The 21594-nt window shown below is 43.2% G+C and overlaps 1 protein-coding gene across 16 annotated transcripts in view; it reads left to right on the forward strand.

The window, feature by feature from the left end:
- The window catches only part of add3a (adducin 3 (gamma) a), a 341424-nt gene that overhangs the window by 135758 nt on the left and 184072 nt on the right, over positions 1 to 21594 (forward strand). The window contains exon 4 of one of the 16 annotated variants that reach the window (XM_070876516.1): positions 13759 to 13776. The exons of the other annotated variants lie outside the window; for them this stretch is intronic. The gene's annotated coding sequence lies outside the window, so the exon portion shown is untranslated. The remainder of the gene's footprint in view (positions 1 to 13758; positions 13777 to 21594) is intronic. 16 annotated transcript variants of the gene reach the window in all.

Genomic DNA, 21594 nt, shown 5'->3' on the forward strand with positions numbered 1-21594 from the left:
TCCTCTGAAATTCCTTTTACTGTTTTACTAAATTAAAGGCGCTATTTAAATGCAAGTTGTTGATCCACGGCGCGGCCTTGGACAACGTGGAACACTTCCCTTATTGTGAGAGCCTCCTATCAACAAGAGTAGGCATTGACAACGAGATCCAACACCTGCGCCAGTGCAGCCTTTGGCCGCCTGAGGAAACGAGCGTTTGAAGATCAGGCCTTCAAAACTGCCACCAAGCTCATGGTCTACAGGGCTGTAGTAATACCCGCCCTTCTGGATGGCTCTGAAACATAGACCATGTACAGTAGACACCTCAAGTCGCTGGAGAAAGACCACCAAAGATGTCTCTGCAAGATCCTACAAATCCCCTGGGAGGACAGACGCACCAACGTTAGCGTCCTCGTTCAGGCCAACATCCCCAGCATTGAAGCACTGACCACACTTGATCAACTCCGCTCGGCAGGCCACATAGTTCGCATGCCAGACATGAGGCTCCCTAAGCAAGCACTCTACTTGGAACTCCTTCATGGCAAACGAGCCAAAGGAGGGCAGCGGAAACGTTACAAGGACATCCTCAAAACCTCCCTGATAAAGTGCAACATCCCCACTGACACCTGGGAGTCCCTGGCCAAAGACCGCCCTAAGTGGAGGAAGTGCATCCGGGAGGGCGCTGAGCACCTCGAGTCTCGTCGTCGAGAGCATGCAGAAATCAAGCACAGGCAGCGGAAAGAGCGTGCGGCAATTCAGTCCCACCCACCCCTTCCCTCAACAACTATTTGTCCCACCTGTGACAGAGTCTGTGGTTCTCATTGGACTGTGCAGCCGCCGAAGAACTCATGCTAAGAGTGGAAGCAAGTCTTCCTCGATTCCGAGGGACTGCTTATGATGATGATGATGTTGATGACTAGATTACTGTTTTACAGATATTCAATTTTACTCCTGATAATCGATTCCATTATTTTACATTATTGAATGCAAGTCAGATTAATGCTCCAATCTACCACGACCGTACCAGTGTACAGTGACTCTCCTTATAGGGATTGTCAGTAAGATACTTTTTTACCCCCTTATGTCATTGGGGTCCCTCCACAATATAACTTTTATGACTTTTTAAAATGTGCACCTTCAACTCATGCTCATATTTGTGAACAATTAATGAAAGGGATACCTTTCGTTGTATGAGGCAACACAGAAATGTATTTATATTCAGGTGCATTGTATTCAGTTATCTTTATATAAAATGTTCCATGATCTGAACAACCAGCTTTGAAATATTTTATTTGCTTTTGCTCAAACTTCATCCATGTGCATGCTTGTGTTTTTCTGTAGAGCCAGATGTACCACTTTTAAGATCAGCTTAGTTAATGAGTACTGAATTTCTTCACGATCAATTCCTTGTATTGAAAACTGGAGCTCAGTTATCTAGATTTCCGTCAGAACTTTAGGTACTGGAGTACATCATTATTTCATAAATGGCAGATAAAGCAATGCAGTTTAAATTCCCAGGAACAAAATCACACAATCCAAAAAAGAACTAGGGAGTATTTATCGATATATGTATTCTCTAAATTTTGCATGAAAAAACAGAAAATGGTTACTCTCCCAGTTGGTGATGTTCTAAAAACTATTAAGGTTCTTTTAAATATATGGTCTTCCCACCAGCAACCATGTTCAAACCCAGATTTTCTGTTTAGTCTCACTAGAATCCGCTGTATCCTTATGTACACCTGCCAATTCCAGTATTTAACCATTGTTTACGTATCAATCACAGATTGTGAACAAGATCAGAACTGTAGTAAAGATAATTGTCATTATTATAGCTGTGCAAAGTGGATGTGGTGTAGTTAAACTTCTGATGGCATGACAGGATCGAATGAATTAGTTCAATCCACTGATTCAAAAATAAAATGTTAATTCCTATTCGTTTTCCTACTTGTACATGATTTAGTCTCAATCATTTCTACATGAGAAGAATTTGGTATACTTGCTAACATTCAACTTTTCTTATTGAAACATAGAAAATAGGTGCAGGAGTAGGCCATTCGGCCCTTCGAGCCTGCACCACCATTCAATAAGATCATGGCTGATCATTCCCTCAGTACCCCTTTCCTGCTTTCTCTCCATACCTCTTGATCCCCTTAGCCGTGAGGGCCATATCTAACTCCTTCTTGAATATATCCAATGAACTGGCATCAACAACTCTCTGCGGCAGAGAATTCCACAGGTTAACAACTCTCTGAGTGAAGAAGTTTCTCCTCATCTCAGTCCGAAATGGCTTACCCCTTATCCTTAGACTGTGTCCCCTGGTTCTGGACTTCTCCAACATCGGGAACATTCTAGCCGCATCGAACCTGTCCCGTCCCGTCAGAATCTTATGTTTCTATGAGATCCCCTCTCATCCTTCTAAACTCCAATGTATAAAGGCCCAGTTGATCCAGTCTCTTCTCATGTGTCAGTCCTGCCATCCCGGGAATCAGTCTGGTGAACCTTCGCTGCGCTCCCTCAATAGCAAGAACGTCCTTCCTCAGATTAGGAGACCAAAACGGAACACAATATTCCAGGTGAGGCCTCACCAAGGCCCTGTACAACTGCAGTAAGACCTCCCTGCTCCTATACTTAAATCCCCTAGCTATGAAGGCCAACATACCATTTGCCTTCTTCACCGCCTGCTGTACCTGTATGCCAACTTTCAATGACTGATGAACCATGACACCCAGGTCTCGTTGCACCTGCCCTTTTCCTAATCTGCCGCCATTCAGATAATCTGTCTTCGCATTTTTGCTCCCAAAGTGGATAACCTCACATTTATCCACATTATGCGGCATCTGCCATGCATTTGCCCAGTCACCTAACCGATCCAAGTCACCCTGCAGCCTCTTAGCGTCCCCCTCACAGCTCACACCGCCACCCAGCTTAGTGTCATCTGCAAACTTGGAGATATTACATTCAATTCCTTCATCTAAATCATTGATGTATATTGTAAAGAGCTGGGGTCCCAGCAATCAGCCCTGCTGCACTCCACTAGTCACTGCCCGCCATTCTGAAAAGGACCCATTTATCCCGACTCTCTGCTTCCAACCAGTTCTCTATCCACGTCAGTATATTACCCCCAATACCACGTACTTTGATTTTGCACACCAATCTCTTGTGTGGGACCTTGTCAAAAGCCTTTTGAAAGTCCAAATACACACATCCACAGGTTCTCCCTTGTCCACTCAACTAGTTACATCCTCAAAAGATTCCAGAAGATTTATCAAGAATGATTTCCCCTTCATAAATCCATGCTAACATGGACCGATCCTGTCACTGTGTTCCAAATGCGCTGCTTTTTCATCCTTAATAATTGATTCCAACATTTTCCCCTCTACTGATGTCAGGCTAACCGGTCTATAATTACCCGCTTTCTCTCTCCCTCCCTTTTTAAAAAATGGTGTTACATTAGCTACCCCCAGTACATAGGAACTGATCCAGAGTCGATAGGCTGTTGGAAAATGATCATCAATGCATCCACTATTTCTAGGGCCACTTTCTTAAGTACTCTGGGATGCAGACTATCAGGCCCTGGGGATTTATCGGCCTTCAATCCCATCAATTTCCCTAACACTATTTACTGCCTAATAAGGGTATCCTTCAGTTCCTCCTTCTCCCTAGACCCTCGGTCCCCTAGTACTTCCGGAAGGTTATTTGTGTCTTCCTTCGTGAAGACAGAATCAAAGTATTTTGGTGCAGCAAATACTTCGATCTAAAATGATTTATAAAGAAATAAGCAGCTTTCAGCAAGACAAACATAGAATCCAAATGGATAAAGATAAAAGATAATAAAGGATCAATCACACCAATAGGCGTCGTCTAAAGACCATCTAATAGTGGAAGGGAAGTGGAGAAAGAAGTATGCAGACAAATTAGGGAAATGAGTAAAAAACAGAATAATAATCATGGGAGATTTCACCTACCCCGATATTAATTGGACAAAAGTTCACGGGGTTGGTGTTAATATATTAGCATGGATAGAGGATTGGCTAACTAACAGAGAACAGAGAGTCGGGATAAATAGTTCATTCTTGGGTTGGCAACTAGTAACTAGTGGGGTGCCGCAGGGATCAGTGCTGGGACTCCAACTATTTACAATCTATATTAACGACTTGGAAGCAGGGACTGAGTGTAACGTAACCAAGTTTGCTGACGATACAAAGCTGGGAGGAAAAGCAATGTGAGGAGGACACAAAAAATCTGCAAAAGGACATAGACAGGCTAAGTGGGCAAAAATTTGGTAGATGGAGTATAATGTTGGAAAGTGTGAGGTCATGTACTTTGGCAGAAAAAAATCAAAGAGCAAGTTATTATTTAAATGGTGAAAGATTGAAAAGTGCCGCAGTGCAGCAGAACCTGGGGGTACTTGTGCATGAAACACAAAAGGATAGTATGCAGGTACAGCAAATGATCAGGAAGGCTAACGGTATCTTGGCCTTTATTGCAAAGGGAATGGAGTATAAAAGCAGTGAAGTCTTGTTACAGCTGTACAGGGTATTGGTGAAGCCACACCTGGAATACTGAGGCAATTTTGTTTCAACTCTCAATCTTCTGAATTCTAATGAGTCGAGGTCCAACCTACTCAACTATTCTTCATAAGTCAACCCCCTCATCTCCAGAATCAACCTTGTGAACCTTCTCTGAACTGCCTCCAAAGCAAGTATGTCCTTTCTTAAATATGGAAACCAAAACTGTACGTAGTATTCCAGGTATGGCCTCGCCAATACCTTGTATAACTGTAGCAAGACTTGCCCTGCTTTTATACTCCATCCCCTTTGCAATAAAGGGCAAAATTCCATTGGCCTTCCCGATCACTTGCTGTAACTGCATACTAACCTTTTGTGTTCCATGCCCCAGGTCCCACTGTACTGCAACACTCTGCAATTTTCTTCATTTAAATAATAACTTGCTATTTGATTTTTTTTTTCTGCCAAGTGGATAACCTCACACTTTCCAACATTATACGCCATCTGCCAGATTTTTGCCCACTCACTTAGCCTGTCTATGTCCTTTTGCAGATTTTTTGTGTCCTCCTCACACATTGCTTTCCTCCCATCTTTGTATCATCAGCGAACTTGGCTACTTTACACTCGGTCCCTTCATCCAAGTCGTTAATATAGATTGTAAATAGTTGGGGTCCCAACACCGATCCCTGCGGCATCCCACTAGTTACTGATTGCCAACCTGAGAATGAATCATTTATCCCGACTCTCTGTGAGTTATTACATTTTGGTAGGAAGTATAGGGAGGTCACTTATTACTTGAAGGGTGCGAGTCTAGGTGGGGTAGAGGAACAAAGGGAACTCTGAGTACAAATACACAAATCACTAATAGTTGCGACACAGGTTAGCAAGGCCATACAAAAAGCAAACCAAGCACTAGGGTTTATTTCTAGAGGTATAGAATTACAAAGTAGGGAAGTTATGCGAAACCTGTATCGAACCTTGGTCAGACCACACTTAGAGTTCTGCATATAGTTCTGGTTGCCATATTGTAAAAAAGGATATAGAGGCACTGGAGAGGGTGCTGAAATGATTTACAAAGATGATACCAGAAATGCGAGGGTATACAGATCAGGCGCGGATGATCAGGCTGGGTCTCTTTTCTCTTGAAAAGAGAAGGCAGAAGGGTGACCTAATAGAGGTCTTTAAAATTATGAAAGGCTTTGATAAAGTGGATACAGAGAGAATGTTTCCACTTGTGGGGAAGAGCATAACAAGAGGCCATCAATATAAGATAGTCACCAAGTAATCCAATAGAGAATTCAGGAGAAAATTCTTTCCCCAAAGAGTGGTGAGAATGTGCAACTTGCCACCACAGGGAATGGTTGAAGCGAATAATAAAGATTCATTTAAGGGGAGGCTAGACAAGCATATGAGGGAGAAGGGAATAGAATTATAGAATGGTTACAACACAGAAGAAGGACATTCAGCCCATCGAGCTTGTGCTGACTCTCGGCTAATCCCACTTCACTGCCCTTTCTCTGTAGCTCTGCAAATATTATTCCTCCAGATACTTATCCAACTCCCTTTTGAAAGGTAAGATTGAGTCTGCCTCTACCACCCTTTCAGGCAGTGCATTGCAGATCCCAATCACTCGCTGTGCAAAAAAAAAAGGTACACTGCCGTTGGTTCTTTTGCCAATCACCTTATATCTGATTCTCAACCTTTCTGAATAGAGGGCTATGCTGATAGGTTTAAATGAGGAAAGACGGGAGGAGGCTCAAGTGGCGCATAAACACTGGCATGGACTGATGGGGCCGAATGGCCTGTTTCTCTGCCATATATATTATCTAATCCTATGAAATTAATATTTTTGCATCCTTTTGTTTAATCATGATTAAGGAGCTCTGTGACATTTCTGTTAAGTTTCAGATGCTGATTCATGTAGTGTGATGAATTTTGGCTGAATTTCAGGTACTGCTATATGAAATGAAACCAAGGTTAGTGTAAAACTGCCTTTAAAGCATATAAAGCAAATATTTCAACCATTTTTCTTCAAATGAGAGTGATTTATACCGTATATTTTACTGTGTACACTCTGGAAACATGGGATGAGTCACTTTTATCTTAACCAGTAATAAATCATGAACCATTTAACAAGCAGCCTGGAGAATTCAAATGAGCTTTGCTTTACTCTTCCCCTTAAGCACCCCAAGCAAGAAACAGTCTTCTATTCGTGCGGATATGTTATCCGTGTTGCATTCCCTTAAGATTCCCGTGTTGAGATAAAGTATTTTGTCAGGAGAAAAGCAGGCAGTAATTTAATGGTGTTGTGCTTCTAATCTCAGTCTTGAGCCTGGGAATTTTACTTTACAAAGTGTCACAGTGTGAAGACAAAACTGCTGTAAGATACAGCTTGAGAGTAGACGCTTTTGGATCTTTGTCATCTTGCCGAACAAGAATTTGAAGCAGTGTTTTAAAAAAAAAACACAAGTTCAGTCATCACTAATCTATCTGCTTAAACTTGTTGAGATTCATTTGATACTGTGTTATGTGGTCTTTTACTGTTCAGATACTTTGACATTTAAAATAACATTATTATTTGTTGCCTTGAATTGGAGGAAAATTATCTTTTGTGTGTATTCAACTGTTTCATGTTGTGCAACAACATTTTATTGGAAGTGTGGTCCTGTGTAAGCTAAACTAATTAACAAATTAAAGTGCTGCCCAAGTGTAGTAGTCTTAAGTCAAAAAGGTGACCTTCAGTTTGGAATGAATTTGCCCCCAAGTCCTTATGGATGTGTTGCCTTTGCACCAGTGCAAGACATACCAAGCTCCTGAGTGGGACAAGTCCTACTTCAGTTGCTTCAGAGTCTTCAGATGTTGCCTTTGCAGTCTCTGTTAAGTTTCAAGGGAGATTGGGTATCGGTAGGAAGTCACTCATTTGATATTTTTAAATGTTCTCATCTGTAAATTGTTCTCTGGAATAAATGTGTAAGTATTTGACCAAGGAAACGTTGTACTGTCGTTCCTGATTATCAAAAGTAAAGTTAGTTACCTATTTCTCTTTCCAGGATTTACCAAAAATATGCAATTACAGTAATAATTCAGTGGAATATAGTTCAGAAACAAGATCAAATAAAGATAATCTGATTTTGTAAATATTCTACTTGGTACCATTTAAATGTGAAAATTAGTGATTTTGATAAATATTCTTCAGTTGAATCTCCTTCTCCAATTGTTAACTGCTTTCACAAATCGTGTGTACTCATTTTTTTGTTAAACATCACTTTGCACGTTTACCTGAGGTGATCTCATTTAATGGTAGGAGTTCAACATCTGAAGTCAGTTACCAGTCTGGCTTCTAATTTCTTTCAAAACAACTCTGAACTTTTCTACGGCTAACATAATAGCTCCAGCTGTGTTTTTTTCCCCAGCGGGTGAGTGTATATTGATTTATTTTAGTAAATTGGTTGAAGCTGTGTATTTTAATATCCTACTTGATTCGGCCATTTTTCTGCATACTGCATCGATTTTCTCATTTGTTTATCCATTGATCTGTATACAAAGAAGACTGATGCAACCCAGCTTTCAAAGGGAAAAAACTTTTGGAGACTGGTTTAGTATTTCATTCCCTTTTTATACTTCTTGTATCTGGTCAGCACTCTGCAAAAGATTTAAAACAATATTGCCATAGAGAACTCTGATCTGTACCATTAACTGATAGCCAAAATTGCAGTGGTGGTGCTGCAATTATCCACAGTATCCTCTGGCTCGGAAGAAGGAAAAATCAGCTAGGTTGACTGAACTTGACGTTCCTTATTGCAGTCAAGTGACTCATGCTGGTAAGTGCAGTTATATGGATGTCCAATATGACACTGTGGCCATGGAGCTACACCCCAACATGAATCAATAGTGTTTGGAAACGAGAGAAGAAAATTGGGAAGAGTGATTATTCTCAATATTTATCACTCTTAATTTTCACTGATGCAGATTTCTGTCCCAAGATCAAGATAATTACGGATGAGAACAGCCATTTGGCTACGGTTGCCATTTCCAACTCTGAATGTATTTGCTGCAGGTTTGGTCAAGTGACATTTGTCCGCAATTTGCAAATGTTGTTGCATTTAAAGGTTAAATCCCCTGTAGTTGTGTCTTTGCTTGCCCATACAGTTTTTTTAGAAAAAAGTACTAGAATAGTTAAAGGATGCCCATTTGTGTAAAAACAATTAAGATAGCAAATGGTATGTTAGCCTTTATTACAAAGGGATTGGAGTACAAGAGTAAAGAAGTCATACTGCAATTATGTAGAGCCTTGGTGAGGCCACACCTGCAATACTGTGTACATATGGGCATACACTAGGTCCGTGCAGCAGAGCTGGTCTCCAGTCGTCTTGGTTAATGGTTGGGCCAAGACCGAGCTCTGTCAAGCCCATGTGGTGGCTGGTGTGCAACGGTCACCACACGTTAAAAAAATCCAAGCACAGGCATCTTCCATCCTTCAAGATTTAGTTTGGGACCTGGAATTTTGGGTCCCTCATTGAAACCCCTGTGAACTTTTTGACGTGGAAGCAAGTCGTCCTCGATTTGAGGGACTGCCTATGATGATGATGACTGTGTACAGTTTTGGCCTCCTTGCCTAAGGATGGATCTACTTGCCTCCGAGGGAGTGCAACAAAGGTTCACGAGACTGATTCTAGGGATGAGGGGATAGTCCTATGAGGAGAGATTGAGTAGACTAGGCCTATATTCCCTAGAGTTTAGAAGAATGAGAGGTGATCTCATTGAAACATTAAAATTCTTAAGGGGTAAATGCTGGGAGGATGTTTTCCCTGGCTGGGAAGTCTGGAACAAAGGTTCACAGTCTCAGGATAAAGGGTCGGTCATGTATGACTGAGATGAGTAGGTTCTTCACTCAAAGGGTTGTGAATCGTTGGAATTTTCTACCCCAGAGAGCTGTGGATAGTTAGTCGTTAAGTATATTCAAGCCAAGAGATCGAAAGAATTAAGGAATATGAGGAGAGGGTGGGAAAGTGGAGCTGAGGTCAAAGATCAGACATGAAATGGCAGAGCAGGCTCGATGGACCAAATGGTCCTACTCCTGGTCCTATTTCTTGTGTCCTTATGTAGACTGTCATGTATTCTATTGCAAAGGCAAGATTTATAAGGTGCATCAACATTTTTCGGCTTGTTCTTTTGGAAAACTTAGAAATTGCATTAGTTCAAGTTATATTCCTAAGTTTACAGGATATGAATTCTGTACCTGATATTTAACAACAAAAAATCATAATTTGTCCATTTTTTTCTGCTATGTACATTGATTAATTGTTATACTTGTTGATATTCATTGAAATACAAAGGTGCATGTTGAGAGAATTTTATTTCAAATGAAGCTTGTTTAACCTAAACAAGTACCTGTTGAAGATTCCTAGTTTTATCAAGTGCTTTAAATGGCTCATAAAACAGTGTAACTATTTGTACTGCATTTCCCCCCCCCCCGCCACCCAAATGCCCGTTATGCATTTTTTTTGACAGACATGCATCTGTCAAGCTCCACCCCCCCCAGCCCAAATCATTCACTCCACATGGTGCCGAGAAGCAGGATCTGAGGCTCCGACTCTCTTTGCTTGCTCTGGCCCTCTCTCTCTCTCTCTCTCTCTCTCTCTCTCTCTCTCTCTCCCCCACACCATACCCCCCCCCATGACACTCTCTCTTTTGCCCTCCCCCCAACTCTCTTTCCTGCCCCCGCCCCCCCAAATTCTTTCTCTCTCTTTCCCCACACCCTCACCCCCGACTCTCCTGTTAATTCTGTTTTTAAAATGTGTTTAAACCAGTCCTTTATTTGTGACTAACAAACTTTATCAATCTTTCTCCATTCTTCTTCAGTTTTGGTTTTGATAAATGCAGTTTATCCCTGAGGATTTATTGTTTTAAGCCCTTTTAGCCTTAGAATCACCTTTCTGTCAGTCATTAAGGTGTGTTGATACCGGATTACTTTAAAGTAATGTTCTGGGTTTACTTGCTTCATACCTTTTAATATATACTTTCATTAGGTTCCTTCTCCCTCCACCCCCACCCCCTCTCCAAATTAATCACCTGTTCCGTGAACTTTAGAGCGTGAGCTTCTCTCGTTCTTGCCTTTAGCTTATTGCCATTGCAGTTCTTTGCCCTCCCCACAAATGAATATCGGTCATTTTGTAGTGCACCGTACTCTGTGATCAGATTATTGCATTATAAAGTATTGATGCAATCACTGTAGACTTGTACTTTATTGTTCTGGGTATATTTCCCCAACCTTTTTTTTGATTGCTTTGTCATATTGACTCAACATTGAAATTGACAAGTCGACCATTACCCTTGGGTCCTTTCTAAGTTTTTCCATGCTAACTATGTTTCACCCATTGTATTAGTTCAGCTTGCTTAATTTCCACATTTTCTTAAACATATCAAGTTAGCACTCTTTCCACACACCCAGAAATTTGCACCTGTGGGCTCAAGTTTCGGCCTGAGTTGCTCCTATTTTTTTTTGAGCAACTAGTTTAGAATGGAGCATCTTAGAAATTGCAATTCTCGGCATTTAGTTTGCTCCAGTTCTAGTGAGTTATAATAGTTTCATTCTACAACAGTTTTTTTTTCTAAAGTGGGTGTGTCCAGCCACTTACACCTGTTTTGCAAGTTTAGGCAGTGAAAACTTATTCCAAACTAACTTAGAATGGAGTAAGTGTAGATTTTTGTACGCTCAGAAAAACCTGCCTACATTTATAAATCAGGTGTAGGGAATGAAAGATAGGAGGGGGGAAGGGAAGTTTACAAGCATTAAACACTTCACTTTTACAAATAAAGAGCCATCATCAATAATAAATGATAAATAAATCAATAAATCAAACAAAAAAAATAATTTAAAAAAAATCAATCAATAAATAAAAAATTAAGTTTCTACTCACCGACTGCAGCACCGGGAGCCCTCCAACAGCGTGCTGGGATGAGGCCCCTCCAGGAGATGCTGGACAGGTGGGCCCCACCGCCGACCAGCACTTTGGGCGGAACCCGCCACCAACCAGCACCCAGCAGATGATCGCCGACCAGGACTTCAGGCGGAGCCTGCCACCGACCAGCACCCAGCAGATGATCGGCGACCAGGACTTCGGGCGGGCCTCACTGCCGACGCCGATGCCACCTCGGGCGGGACCTGCCCCCAGTGAGATGCCGGGCGGGCGGGCCCTGCCGCCGACGAGGTAAGGGCCCGGCTCGGGATAGGGGTGACATCCCTTCGGCCAGGGATAGGGTCGTCGCCTGGAGACAGGATGTGCTGGGAGGTCCAGGAGCTACTGCGCACACGCGCAGCCTCTACTGCGCATGCGCGCAGCTGCCGGCACTGTTTTTGGCGCAGGACTGTAGCTCCGCCCCCAGCAGCTCCTGCTGCAACGAGCTGGAAACGGGTCTACAGATATTGGAGAATCGCGAGGTAAGTATTCGGCGCAATTTCTGTTCTATAAATTAGGCGGGCCTCTCCGATGTGCGCCGTTCTAGCAGCGGTCCGAAACTTGAGCCCATAATCTGGTCCTTCTCTCAATGCTCTGTGAAAATTGGCTGCCTACGTTAAATTAATAGGCTGTAAAGCGCTTTGGGACGCCCTGAGGTCATTAAAGGCACGATATAAATACAAGCCCTTCCCTTCCATTCCCTTTTTCCTCCCTTCCATTCCCTTTTTCCTCCCTTCCATTCCCTTTTTTCCTCTCTTCCCTTCCCTTCCCTTCCCCCTTTCCTCCCTTCCCTTCTCCCTCCCTTCCCTTCTCCCTCCCTTCCCTTCTCCCTCCCTTCCCGTCCCTTTTTCCTCCCTTCTGCCACAAACTCTGTTCCCTAGCCACTGACTCCATCCCTCTCCCCAACTTCTGTCTGAGGCTAAATCAGGCTGTTTGCAACCTTGGTGTCATAGTTGACCCCGAAATGAGCTTTCGACCACATATCCACAGCATAACTAAGACCACCTATTTCCACCTCGGTAACATCACCCGTCTCCACCCTTGCCTCAGCTCATCCTCTGCTGAAGCCCTCATCCATGCCTTCGTGACCTCAAGACTTGGCTATTCCAACGCACTCCTGACTGGCCTCCCACATTCTACCTACGTAAATTGGAGGCGATCTAAAACTCGGCTGCCCGTGTCCTAATTTGCGCCAAGTCCCATTCACCTATCACCCCTGTGCTCGCTGACCTACATTGGCTTGTGGTTAAGCAGCGCCTCGATTTCAAAATTCTCATCCTTATTTTCAAATCTCTCTATGGCATCGACCCTTCCTATCTCTATAATTTCCTCGAGCTCCACACCCTCCCACCCCCCCCCCCCCCGAGATGTCTGCGCTCCTCTAATTCTGCCGTCCTGAGCATCCCTGATTATAATCGCTCAACCATTGGTGACCGTGCCTTCTGTTGCCTAGGCCCCAAGTTCTGGAACTCCCTGCCTAAATCTCTCCGCCTCTCGACCTCACTTTCCTCCTTAAAGACGCTCCTTAAATCCTACCTCTTTGACCAAGCTTTTGGTCACCTGCGCTAATTTCTACTCGTGCAGTTCAATGTAAAATTTTTATCGCATAATACCTTGGGACGCTTCACTGTTAAAGGCGCTATATAAATACAAGTTGTTGTTCCTTTCCCTTTTTTCTTCCACTCCCTTCCTTCCCCTTTTCCTCCCTTCCCTTCCTTTTCTTTCAACAAAAACAAACTACTGTGGATGCTGGAAATCTGTGGCTACAATGACAGGCAACTACTTCCTTTCTGTTAGCTTTGACTCCAGCCACTGGAAAATTTCCATCTGAACTTTGCAATGATCCTCAATTTTGCTAGGACCCCTTGGTACTATGTTGAATGTGGCCTTACCATTGATGGCAGCTACTCTCATTTATCTCATTTTTATCTCGTAATAAGCCTGTGAAGTGCCTTGGGACATTTCACTATGTTAAAGGCACTATATAAATGCAAGTTGTTATCTTCTAGAACTGAGCTTTTGTGTCCACATCGAGATTAAGTCTGTGATGAGGTCTAGAGCTGAGTAGTTCCGTCTAAATGTGAACAGAATGTTAATGAACATGTTCTTGGTGAGTAGCTGTCAATTGATGACACCGTTGATGACTCCTTCTAGCACTTTACTGATGATTGGGAGGAGACTGAAAGATCAGCAAGTGGCCAGGTTAGATCGGTCAGCAAATAGCTGTGTTTACTGCTTCTGTGTAATATCTTACTTGTAAATAAACGGTATTGCAAGTTTTAGCCTGAAATGTGATGTTTACTGTCTTTCAGACTAGACAGGAGAATATGGTGAGTAACCCACATAACCTTGGTATGTTATACCATATTTATTGGGTAATTCTTATTCTCATAGTATGCTGCCCCGTTCATAGCATGCATAAGGGTGCAGGTTTTGGTTCATTGGAGATTTAGTATGTTTAGGAATCTTTCCTTTCTGCCATGAGCACTTTAAAATTGTTGCGAGAAAGCCTGAACAGCAACATTACCTCATGATTAAATAGTCTGTTGAGAATCAGGTATAAAGCTGAAACCTGATTACTTGTTTGAGGTACAATGACACTAAGCACCTGTTGAACTGGATCCCCAGAGAAATGTTGTTTCTGTGAGTAGGCAACGCTATAAATCTTTTTTTTTAAGTAATTAAAAAATACAAAGAATTATGGTAAGGACCTGATTTATAGTGATTCGTAAGTCAAAATCTGTTTTTCTTACATGGGATTTGGGATTTTACCCAAGTTTTGGAAATTACATTCTGCAATTCCATCCATTCACAATAAAGGCAATTGGTTTTTAGTGTCCAAATGATTCAAATTTCATTTTTATTACAAAGTATTCGTGTTTTGGGGATTAAATTCAGTAATTTCATTTATTTTTCCCACAAAAATTGTAAATTACAGCCCTCACTGGTGTTGATATGAATAGCAGTAAGCTAAATGCAAGCTTGAGGAACAACACCGTGGGCTAGACTTTCCATTGGGATCGCCCAGTTACTGCCCATTTAACCGCTAAGATTGAGTTTAACGTCCATAGTTGATTAAAAATGGAAACTAACGCCCAAACGTAATCTCTTGTTATCGACCACAAGCAAATAATCATGGCAGTAAATGCAAAATTTCCAGGGAGCATCCATGATGTGCACATCTTACGTGAGAGCACTGTCTCTGACCGTCGGCCACAAGATCACGGTTGGATGCTGGGAATAAAGGATTTGGCATTGTCAGATGGCTCATGATCCACCTGCGTAATCACTAGACAAAAGCCAAGAAGCGCTACAACGAAAGCCATATAGCCACACGCAATATCGTTGAAAAGACAATTGGATTGCTTAAGCAGCGCTTCAGATGCCTGGACCACTCAGGAGGCGACTTACAATACCTCCCTGAACAGGTCGCTGAGTTCATTGTGGTGTGCTGCATGTTGCATAACTTAGCTATCAGGAGGGGGACAAGAATTGCCAGATGGGACTGCCGGTCCACCTCAGGAGGGGAGGCGGAAGAGCACATCGGGGAAGACAATGAGGCTGGCATTGAAGCCATGCCCCCACCCCACCCTAGTCTGCAGGAAAAGCCCCATGGTAGTTACACAGCTGCAAGACTGTTGCCTCAGCAGCTCATAAATGAACGCTTTGCATGAAGTTACGTTGGTGACAGTTACAGTTGCGTTACGTTATGTTTCATCCTTGCCTGGCCTCGCCATTGTTTGCAAACCTTGTATTGATTGATGTTTAACCTTTCTGTTATTGGAAGACACTGCACAACAATGTTAAGTTAAATAAAAATATTTAATGATTACAAAATGTTAAAAAAACAGTTTTTTAACAAACAAACATGTGAAAATAAACACCCATCTCTTCCCCCACCCCCTCCCCAACAGTGAATTAAACAATTATAAATATAACGGCCACCCAACAGTCAACAAACTGCTTCCTCCTGACTCGCATCCGTCGACAAGGGCAGTACGGCACCTTGGGGTGCAGTGCTGTATCCCGAGACCACAGCCTGATGTATGGCATCCATGGAATCAGCCATTTTCTGCATTGCCGCAACCATCTGTGGCATTTCCTCTGAGATTAACGCAGTCAGAGCGGCAACATGACCAGTTAATCTGCCCATTGCCCGGAGGAGCTGTCGACCAATGTTGACGCTTGTCCGAGACAGTTGAACCATGTCCAGGTTGACATCCACCTGTCGAGGAGCAATCAGACCTCGCCGAACCAACCTCCTGCGGGGTCGGCGCAGGCATTGAACCACTCTGGGTGCCCTGCTGCAAGGGACTTGGCCACGCTGTTTTCTCGGTGGAGGAGGACGTGACCGCAGGAACATTTGAACAGCCTGCTACAGGCTCATCATCCATCTCCTCGCTGTCGTCGATGGACAACAGGACGAATGAGGAGTGGAGAAGCTCTTGCCTTATCCCCTCCTGATAGAGCCTGGGGACCCTAGACAACTTAAATGAGGTTAATAGAAGAGAAGGATGACATGAGAATGCTTACACTACGCAGGCATATGCACGAGGAGCAACACTACTGCTATAAATATCACTGACCAATGTCACATATAATTAACATCATGTTATTTCATGATCTCATCATTAATGACATAAGATTACATCAATCGTATATTATACTGAAATGGCATTAAATTACTTCAAATCACTGATGGTTTATACATTACTCACGTGGCACAAGAACGGGTTCAGCACCCCCATGGGTAGTCGAACGATTATGCACCCCCACTACAGCCAACGCCCGCTCCTCCAGATCTGTGAGCTGGCACAATTCTGCCGGTCCAGCTCTGCTCCACGCAGCTTTTTGAAATTTTCCTCTGCAAAGGTGACTAGCACAGCATAAGCTCATTGTCTAGGTACTATTACAGATATTACTAGATACCATTACTATTACACAACACACCGATAATCTACAATTAGTTATCGCCCTTGCTATTCATCGCTAACGTTATATGCTAATATGCTTTGTATGCAATTGAATGCATGGTTATGTCTGCGGTCTGAGAATTGTATAAGATTTAATAAGATTGTGATTAGGAACTAACGCGTAACACCAACATTACCAGCTTAATTACAATCCAGCAGATCTACATTTGAATTAATGAGTCATTGCATCATTACAATTATAATAAATTTTATAAATTTAATACTTACTCTTCCGGAACCAACAAGATTGTTCCAGCACTTGTGGCACAGGTTTGGCTCACGGACGTCGTGGGCCGCTGATGACACTACTTCGGTGATCTCCACCCAAATCCTCTGATAGACTCGTGGTAGTGGTTTCCTACGACCACCCCGGGTTAATTGAGCCCAACTCATGGACCAGATCAGCATTTGCCTCTTCGGAAAATCTTTTGGCATGCCTTCTCCCGTCTCTGCTACATCATTCCCTTCACCCACCTCACCAACATCACTTAAACGTGAATTGACGTACTCCATTTTTTAAAAAATTCTCCTTTCAAAAATCACACCTTCTTTCACCAGCTTTCCTCTCACGACTCACTCACCTCACTCACCTCACTCTCTCACTCTCTCACTCTCTCACTCTCTCACTCACTCACTCACCTCAATTGTTCTGCACATGCGCAGATGACCCCTAACCTCAGGAATCACGGGAAAAGTTAATCACCTAAAAAAAAAACACACGTGCAGAATGGCTGTTGCTATGGTTGCCGGCCTTGTATGATGGAATGCGGGGAGGAGGGACAAGAAATCAAAAAGTGACGTCACACCCAAGCTGGCAAGTGGTTGGCTGATCGGCTGGTGAGTATATCTCTTTGATTTTGTAAGACGATAAATTACTAAATAGCTGTTTAGTGTGTGTAGTGGGAGTCAGTGTTTTTGCTGGGTAATTTAAGAGTAACTAGTGGGATGGCAGGGCAACCCGTTCATACGGAATGCAACACCTGTGCTATGTGGGAATTCCTGGATGCTTCACGCAACGGGGATGACCACATGTGCAGGAAGTGTCTCTAGCTCCTCCAACTCGAGCGCCGAGTCTCGGAGCTTGAGCGAGGACTGGAGGCACTGAGGAGCATCCGAGAGAACGAGGGGTACGTGGATAGCTTGTTTCAGGTGTTGGTCACCCCACAGATTAAAAGGGTACAGGAGGATAGGGAATGGGTGACTGTCGCACACAAGAGTATGGCGAGGTAGGTAGTGCAGGAGTCCCCTGAGGCTATCCCGCTCTCCAACCGGTACTCTATTCTGACTATTGGCGAGGGCGGTGATGCCTCTGGGGAGTGCAGCAAGGGCCAAGTCAACAGCACCATGGGTGGCTCAGCTGCACAGTGGGGGAGGAAGAAGACGGGAAGGGCTATCGGAGATTCAATAGTTAGGGGAGCAGATAGGCACTTCTGCGGCAGCAAAAGTGACATCAGATTGGTGTGTTGCCTTCCTGGTGCAAGGGTCAATGATGTCACTGAGCGACTGCAGGGCATTCTGGGGAGGGAAGGGGAACAGCTAGTGGTTGTGGTCCACATTGGTACCAACGACATAGGTAGAAAGAGGGGTGAGGTCCTGAAAGCTGAGTTTAGGGAGCTAGGAGTAAGATTGAAAGCCAGGACCTCAAAGATGGTAATCTCGTGATTACTGCCAGTGCCAAGTACTAGTGAGGGTAGAAATAGGAAGGCTAGTCAGATAAATACGTGGCTGGGGCATTGGTGTAGGAGGGAGGGCTTTAGTTTCCTGAACAATTGGACAGTTTCTTGGGTAGGTGGGACCTGTACAAGTCGGACAGGTTACACCTCAACAGAGACAGGACCAATGTTCTCGCGGGTGGTTTTGATAGTGCGGTTGCGAGGGCTTTAAACTAGCTTGGCAGGGGGATGGGAACCCAGGAGAGGGCTCTGAGCTAGTTAGAGTGGGTGAGAGCTCAGATGAACAGAACTCCAAGAAAGATTGCAAAAGGCAGGAGGCAACAGAGCAGAGTAGCACTAGGGTAAGTGTAAACCACAACGTGATAGGAAGGGACAATATGTATGAATATAAAGGGGCTGCAGGAGAGGTCAAAACTAAAAATCATGGTTTAAAAACTAGTATTAAAACACTTTACCTTAACGCACGCAGCATTCGAAACAAAGTAAATGAGTTGACGGCACAAATCATTACAAATGGGTATGATTTGGTGGCCATTTACTGAAACGTGGTTGCAGGGTGGCCAAGACTGGGAATTAAACATACAGGGGTATCTGACAATTCGGAAAGATAGACAAGAAGGGAAAGGAGATGGGGTAGCTCTGTTAATAAAGGATGATATCAGGGATGTGAGAGACGATATTGGCTCTAATGAACAAAATGTTGAATCATTGTGGGTGGAGATTAGAGATAGTAAGGGGAAAAAGTCTCTGGTGGGCGTAGTTTATAGGCCCCCAAATAATAACTTCATGGTGGGGTGGACAATAATCAAGGGAATAATGGAGGCATGTGAAAAAGGAACAGCAGTAATCATGGGGGATTTTAACCTACATATCGATTGGTCAAATCAAATCGCACGGGGTAGCCTTGAGAAGGAATTCATAGAATACATACGGGATTGTTTCTTAGAACAGTATGTTACAGAACCTACAAGGAAGCAAGCTGTCTTAGATCTGGACCTGTGTAATGAGACAGGAATAATAAACGATCTCCTAGTAAAAAATCCTCTCGGAACGAGTGATATCATTATGGTTGAATTTGTAATACAGATTGAGGGTGAGGAAGTAGTGTCTCAAACGAGCGTACTATGCTTAAACAAAGGGGACTACAGTGGGATGAGGGCAGAGTTGGCTAAAGTAGACTGGAAACACAGACTAAATGGTGGCACAATTGAAGAACAGTGCAGGACTTTTAAGGAGCTCTTTCATAGTGCTCAACAAAAATATATTCCAGGGAAAAAGAAGGGCAGTAAGAGAAGGGATAACCAGCCGTGGATAACTAAGGAAATAAAGGAGAGTATCAAATTAAATACCAATGCGTATAAGGTGGCCAAGGTTAGTGGGAAACTAGATGATTGGGAAAATTTTAAATGACAGCAAAGAATGACTAAGAAAGCAATAAAGAAAGGAAAATTAGATTATGAAAGTAAACTTGCGCAAAACATAAAAACAGATAGTAAAAGTTTTTACCGATATATAAAATGGAAAAGAGTGACTAAAGTAAATGTTGGTCCCTTAGAAGATGAGAAGGGTGATTTAATAATGGGAAATGTGGAAATGGCTGAGACCTTAAACAATTATTTTGCTTCGGTCTTCACAGTGAAAGACACAAAAACTATGCCAAAAATTGTTGGTCATGGGAATGTGGGAAGGGAGGACCTTGAGACAATCACGATCACTAGGGAGGTACTGCTGGACAGGCTAATGGGACTCAAGGTAGACAAATCCCCTGGTCCTGATGTAATGCATCCCAGGGTATTAAAAGAGATGGCGGAAGTTATAGCAGATGCATTCGTTATAATCTACCAAAATTCTCTGGACTCTGGTACCATCGGATTGGAAAGCAGCTAATGTAACGCCTCTGTTTAAAAAAGGGGGCAGACAAAAGGCGGGTAACTATAGGCCGGCTAGTTTAACATCTGTAGTGGGGAAAATTGAAGCTATCATTAAGGAAGAAATAGCGGGACATCTAGATAGGAATAGTGCAATCAAGCAGACGCAACATGGATTCATGAAGGGGAAATCATGTTTAACTAATTTACTGGAATTCTTTGAGGATATAACGAGCATGGTGGATAGAGGTGTACCGATGGATGTGGTGTATTTGGATTTCCAAAAGGCATTCGATAAGGTGCCACACAAAAGGTTACTGCAGAAGATAAAGGTACACGGAGTCAGAGGAAATGTATTAGCACGGATAGAGAATTGGCTAACTAACAGAAAGCAGAGAGTCGGGATAAATGGGTCCTTTTCGGGTTGGCAATCGGTGGTTAGTGGTGTGCCACAGGGATCGGTGCTGGGACCACAACTGTTTACAATATACGTAGATGACCTGGAAGAGGGGACAGAGTGTAGTGCAACAAAATTTGCAGATGACACAAAGATTAGTGGGAAAGCGGGTTGTGTAGAGGACATGGGCTGCAAAGAGATTTAGATAGGTTAAGCGAATGGGCTAAGGTTTGGCAGATGGAATACAATGTCGGAAAATGTGAGGTCATCCACCTTGGGGGAAAAAAAAACAGTAAAAGGGAATATTATTTGAATGGGGAGAAATTACAACATGCTGCGGTGCAGAGGGACCTGGGGGGTCCTTGTGCATGAATCTCAAAAAGTTAGTTTGCAGGTGCAGCAGGTAATCAGGAAGGCGAATGGAATGTTGGCCTTCATTGCGAGAGGGATGGAGTACAAAAGCAGGAAGGTCCTGCTGCAACTGTATAGGGTATTGGTGAGGCCGCACCTGGAGTACTGCGTGCAGTTTTGGTCACCTTACTTAAGGAAGGATATACTAGCTTTGGAGAGGGTACAGAGACGATTCACGAGGCTGATTCCGGAGATGAGGGGGTTACCTTATGATGATAGATTGGGTAGACTGGGTCTTTACTCGTTGGAGTTCAGCAGAATGAGGGGTGATCTTATAGAAACATTTAAAATAATGAAAGGGATAGACAAGATAGAGGCAGAGAGGTTGTTTCCACTGGTCGGGGAGACTAGAACTAGGGGGCACAGCCTCAAAATACGGGGGAGCCAATTTAAAACCGAGTTGAGAAGGAATTTCTTCTCCCAGAGGGTTGTGAATCTGTGGAATTCTCTGCCCAGGGAAGCAGTTGAGGCTAGCTCATTGAATGTATTCAAGTCACAGGTAGATAGATTTTTAACCAATAAGGGAATTAAGGGTTATGGGGAGCGGGCCGGTAAGAGAGCTGAGTCCACGGCCAGATCAGCCATGATCTTTTTGAATGGCGGAGGAGGCTCGAAGGGCTAGATGGCCTACTCCTGTTCCTAATTCTTATGTTCTTATCTTATAATAAATCGCTATCGCTCATTTCACATCGCTACAGCTAACGCCCAAATTAAAAAAGCAAAACTAGCAGTTTTTAAAATGGTCGATATTCCGGCAATCCCGAAAAATAATAAAACCACTAACGCCGGAAATATCGCCCAAAATGTCAATCGGAAGTCTAACCCC

Source organism: Pristiophorus japonicus, chromosome 3 (assembly GCF_044704955.1).
Source record: "Pristiophorus japonicus isolate sPriJap1 chromosome 3, sPriJap1.hap1, whole genome shotgun sequence".
Taxonomy (NCBI): domain Eukaryota; kingdom Metazoa; phylum Chordata; class Chondrichthyes; family Pristiophoridae; genus Pristiophorus; species Pristiophorus japonicus.